Source organism: Miscanthus floridulus, chromosome 9, assembly GCF_019320115.1.
Source record: "Miscanthus floridulus cultivar M001 chromosome 9, ASM1932011v1, whole genome shotgun sequence".
Taxonomy (NCBI): Eukaryota; Viridiplantae; Streptophyta; class Magnoliopsida; order Poales; family Poaceae; genus Miscanthus; species Miscanthus floridulus.
Genome location: NC_089588.1, coordinates 90,559,393 through 90,565,644, shown reverse-complemented (window position 1 = coordinate 90,565,644; position 6,252 = coordinate 90,559,393).

Below are 6,252 nucleotides of genomic sequence, written 5' to 3'. Positions count from 1 at the left end.
CTTCACTGACCCGAGAGGATGGCGAACTTTGGGCTAGAAGTTGTTTGTGACACACACATTTTTGATGGCACACACTATGCACGGTGGAAACATCATATGCTTGATCATTTCCATGAATTGGGTCCCAAGGCATGGTGGATCATTGTTGTTGGTTTTTCTCGTGATGTCTTGGATAAGGATAACCTCACCCATGCGCAAGAGGTTGCTTACAACTTGATCATCGTGCTCTTTATTATCTAACGTGTGCTGTACATGATGATATTTTTAGACGTGTGTGGGACTTGGAGAGTGCTCATGATATGTGGCTAGCACTCCAAGCCTTTTACGGTGACTCCTCCACATGGGATGATGGTAAATTCAAGAAGGAGGATGAACCAAAGAAGGAGGCGCATGAGTGTGTTGAGCATAACCACAATTTGGTGATTGTGAAAGATTGCTCCACCTCATGGTCAAGTGATGATGATGATCGATCAACTACAAGTTCACTTGACAAGGTTGATGATGATGCCACAAGTGTTGCAAGTGATGATGCTACCCCATGCACACTTGATGGTGATGATGGTTCATGCTCAAGCCATGATGAAGATGCTACTACAATCTCTCCAACTACATCACCACATTGCTTCATGTCACAAGGTGATACCAAGGTAACAAATGATAATGTGGTTGATCATGTTGATTCATATGATGAGCTTGTTAGTAGACTTGCTAGCATGACCATGTCTTTAGAAAATAAGAAAGCTAAAACATTGAAACTAGAAAATGAAAACTTATTTCTAAAGAACTCTTGTGAAGAACATAAAAAATTACTTTATGCTTATAAATCTTCACTTGATGAGCTTAAATTGAATCATGAGACACTACTTGCATCTCATGATGAATTATTAGAACAACATGCTTCTCTCATTAAAATGTTTACCAAGAAACTTAAAAATAATGAGAGTTCATCACATGGGTCAATTGATCAATCACATATTATTGCTAACCCTTGTGATGTAGGCAAGAAGCATGTATCCACCTCTTGTGATGATTTATTAGATATGCCATGCTCTTCACATATAGATGCTTGTTCTACTTCTATGTCTTGTGAGACTAACCTTTTGAAGGAGAACAATGAGCTAAATGAACAAGTTAAGAAATTGAGCAACAAGTTAGAGAGGTGATACAACTCAAAAGTCACCTTTGAGCACATGTTGAAGACTCAAAGAAACTATGGTGACAAGTGTGGCCTTGGCTTCAAGAAGAAGATGACAAAGGGTGAAAGAAAGAGAGAGAGAGAAAGGTGAAGAAGCTACAACATAGAAAGCTCTCTCATACCATGTGCTACCGGTGTCATGAAGCGGGACACCTTGCAAATGGTTGCCCTAACATTGAGAAGCTCAAGAATATAAAAGAAGAAGAGAGGCTAAAGCATGTCAAGGGCTTCAAGTGCCGCACTTGGGGTCATCTTACCTCAATGTGCCCAACCAAGCAATTGGTGAAGCAACAAGTGAAGCCTCAACCAAAGCCACAAGTTGAGCAAGAGAAGACACCCCAAGAGCAAATCAAGATCAACCATTAAGATGGTGGTCACTTAATGATGAAGAAGAAGAAAACAAGAAGGGGTGGAAAGGCAAGGCATCCAATGCAAACTCAAGATGCCAAGATGATGAGCAAGAATGAAGATGAGAAGAAAGATTATGCTCACATCAAGTGCTTCAAGTGTGGAAATGTGGGACACTTTGCCTCTAAGTGTCTTACCAAGCTTGAGAAGAAGGCTCAAGCAATCCATGAGAGGCAAGGCAATGAGAAGCACCACATGAGCAAAGAAGAGAAGGCTCAAGCAAAAAGAAAGTGCTACTCATGCCGGGAAAGGGGACACATGGCACATTCATGTCCCCTAGGTGACATTTCTAAGCCTATTTTAATTGTTAATAATAATATGCTTAGAAAGGATGGTAATGGTACCTCTATGGTTGCTATTGCAAAACATCCCACTATTCATACTAAGGCTATGCCTAAGTATGTTGCACCTAACTTAAGAGGACCCAAACTTATTTGGGTACCATCAAAAAGTGGATGATTAATTGTAGGTACCATTGGCATTGGAGACTTGATTCAATTGATTTCATATTGATCATCATATGTTGAGTCAATATATGAAGCCTAGTGCACATCCAAACTCATTGCCAAGTGAAAATTGAGTGAAGTCCAAATGCTATCAACATACAAGTGTCATATTCAAGTTGGGGTGATTCATTGGATATATTTGATGACTTGCAAATAATTGAGTTGAAGCTTGCTAGTTGGATGATCATGAGCTAACCTAAGGTGTATCTTTTGTTGATCATTTTATTTGGGTACATATGAGTTGATTGAATTGGATAAATATGCAATGTTGCTTGCTATAAGATGATTGAATGGATAATTGATTAGTAGTCAAGTTTGGATTGATTTGTGTTGGATAAATTCATGAGATGACTTTTAGTAAGTGGTTTGAATGGATATATGTCTTATGGAAGTATTCAAACAAGTTAGTTTCAAGTTTGATTCATATTTGATGAAGTATAGCTCAATTGTTGAAATCTGTCCTATAATTGAAAATCTGAGCTAGCTGTGATCTTAGCCATGTTTGAGTAATCAAAACCTATTGGATTGGCATAAAAATTGGTGTACATGCTCTAGACTTATGGTATAAGATGCTGTACAATTTTCATGAGAATTGGATAATAAATGCTTCGGTTTTGGAGTGGATCTTGTCAGCTATAGTGCAGCAGTTTTCAGCATGTAGCAGTGGTGGAAGAATTGATATATGGCAGCAATCTAGAAGTCAAATAAAGCTAAAATTTTTACAGATGCTAGATAACTAAGTAAATAACATCTCCACCAAATTTCGTGGTATTTGGAATTGTACTTTGGGAGATATGCTTATTTCTTTGAAGGGTACAAAATCTGTCAGAAAAGTGACAAATGTTGGATTGATCTAGAGTCACTTTGATTGAAAGGTCCTCAAGTTGGAAACATGTTTACAAATGTTTGAGGTACCTAAGTTTGGTTTTGAGATGATTTAGAAGCATGAAAAGATATGAGTACAAGGCTATTTGATTGTGGAGTGTACTTTGCACACATTCGGTACTCAAATTGAAAGATCAAGATCAAACTCAAGATGAAGTTGAAGTTTAAGTTCTAGTGACTATTGGAAATCATTTGGTAAGAAGAAAAGGACTTAAATAAGAAGAAAGAAAAGGACTTAAAGAAGGAATCAAGGTTACTCACCAAGTTAAGTCCATCACTTGGATCAATCAATCAAGTTATTTCAAGTGAGTATCAAGAATGATTCTTGGAGAGAGGTCACTTCTCCCTAGTGTAGGGGCTTGCCGCCTATGTGTAGGTGAACCAAGTGTGGTACTTGAAAGGCTAACACATGGAAGTGGTGATCCAAGGAACATTTGAGATGCTTAGTTGAAGCAATCAAAAGGGTTGATCAAGAAAAGCAAGCAACACCCAAAAGAGAGTTAGTCATGATATTTCAAGTGGTATTCTCAAATTGATGCTCTCATGCAAGCAAAGATCAAAAGATAAAGCAAGCCAACCACAACAAGAAAGTGCACTTGATCATAAGTGGTACTCATTTCATATGGGTGAAGAATAGAATTCAACATGGTATCTATTGGTCTTCACCAAGCTTATAATTGGACTTCACATTGCTATTGGAGTAATGAATTGGAATCTATGTGACTATCCTCTACTCCAACATAGCAAAGGTATCATTATAATGTGCATGATCATCTCATCCCTTACTAGTATGCGGTTAGTGCATATAGTATATGCTTCATAGGATCATGCATAACAAATGAAATGCTTAAATTCATAGCCTACCACTATTGTTTGAATGATTACTTGATCTAGTGGTTAGTACATGAATTTGTTCATGAGCTAGTGAACCTAAGTACTTGACTCAATTTGGATTGCTAACAAGTGACAAGTACAACATTGGCAAGATAACCCCTGCAAGAGGTGTGAAGAAGCTTGTCATTGGTTCAAACTAGACTTAGAAGCTTAGGCAAATCAATTTAGTTCAAGTCAATCATAGAAGCTGATGATAGTGATAAGAGTACAAGCACAAAACAACAATGCAAATGGATATCTAGTTTGTATGTTTCAAATGGTATCTAGACTCAAGTATTTTATCAAGAATCTACAAATAATGTCTAGATCAACTCACAAGTGATATCCTATAAGTGGTACTCATGAAGATAGCAAATGTTCAAGAAATGGTTCTTATTGAAAAATCCAACAAGTCGTTCCATACTAGAAGATTCTTTCAAGTGGTATCTACTTCATACAAGTGGTATTACATCTATATATGATATCGACCATGAAAGACGATGGTTCCACAAGTGATCCTCAACTTTAAGTGATCATCAAATGAAGAATGCATCCCTCAAATACAAGAGCTCAAGTGTATCAAATGGATGACCCATGCTATCACATAGGGGGAGGTGTCTCACAAATTGGTATTAAGAAAAAGATCCTATGTGTGGTATCTCAAGAAGCCCCATACAAGATACAAGTGGTATAAGTTACAAGTGGTATCTACAAGTGGTGTCATTCCAACAATCAAGTGATGTCCATCAAAAATGCAAGATTCAAGTCTCAACCATCTACCCCATATGCATACCTTTGCATCAATGAGAAGCACACCTTTTATGGAAATTGATGACAAAGGGGGAGAGATTCTACAAAGATATGAAAGCCTTTATAGGGGGGAGAGATAAATTGTGTAAGGGGAGAGATAAGATATGAAAGCTTAAGAGGTTGGACATGGACATGGACAAAGAGGGAGCAACATTGAAGAAAAGAGATGGATCAAAATTCTTGGACAAGAGAAGCACACAAGTAGGGGGAGCAAGCTCATGAACTTTGATTGATTGCATTTGATATGTGCATATTCATATGCTTGCTTGCATTGCATAAGCTTTCAAATTCAATATGCATGCTTGTGTGGTGTATGCTAGTTGTAGAACTTGAATGATGATTTGATAATTAGCATGCATAGGATGATAGCTAGACACTTGGTATGATTTTCAAGTAATGCTAGTACCTTGCTTTTAATGTTGATCTCACAAGGTATCTAGTGCTTTTATTTCCAAGTGATATCTAGCTAACCATGGTGCTAAGGATGAACTTCATGGTGCAACTCCGATTGGTATCACACTTCAAAGGTTTACTCTATACACCTTAGCATCATCCGGTAGTAATTACTCTCCCACAATTTTAATCTATGCATATGTGCGAGCTTCAAATCAAACATTCTAGCACACATGTAGGGGAAGCTAATACTACCATTTCGGGTTTATGGTACTTGTCCAAAATCATTTTCACATGGTAAAATTGCTTGGGCAAGCAACATGAATCCAAAAGAGCTTAATTTCCATATCTTTGTAGAGTTGTCATCAATTACCAAAAAGGGGAAGATTGAAAGGTCCTTGTGTGGTTTTGGTAATTGAGTGACAAACTAGGTGGACTAATTGTGTTTATGTGACATACATAGGTGATTAGTCCATAAGTACATGTGTGTGAGCAACATATGCCATGAAGGTGAAAATGGCTTGGAGAAGTTGCAAAGCTCACACATGTGATGAAGGAGCTCATTGCATATGAGACATGACATTGAGTCATGTGATCAAGGTGGAGAAGATCAAGACAAGACTTGGCTTGATGGACTGGTTGCAAGCATGAAGGGCAAGTCAGAGGCTTTTGAGCGATGGACCGCATGGCGGTGAAGCTTGAGCAAGACTTGGCGCCGATGGACGAAGGCAACAGGTGAAAAACAAGTGAAGTCAAGATCAATGAACCAATATGATCACGTGATGATATGAAGTGGACCATATCATTGTTGATCGTGTTGGTGCATGTGTTGCATCAACATTGGAGGAGATGGAATGGAATGCGCAAGGCAAAGGTATAACCTAGGGCATTTCATTTCACCGGTCATAGGTGTGTAGAGAAGTTTATGACCGGGTTTAGGATAGATGGCCGTACTATCAAGAGGGGCAAACTTGTTTGCATATCGGTCATCTAGTGTCACTTGAGTGATCTAACTTTGCATCGTTGCTAGGATTGAGTGGCGTGGCAAGTTGAGTGGCTAATCCTTTGAAAAATGATTGTGAAAATGCTAACACACATACACATGGTGGTGTACACTTGGTGGTGTTGGCACATTGACAAAGGAGATGAAGTTGGAGTTGATGTGGATCAACTCGACGATGG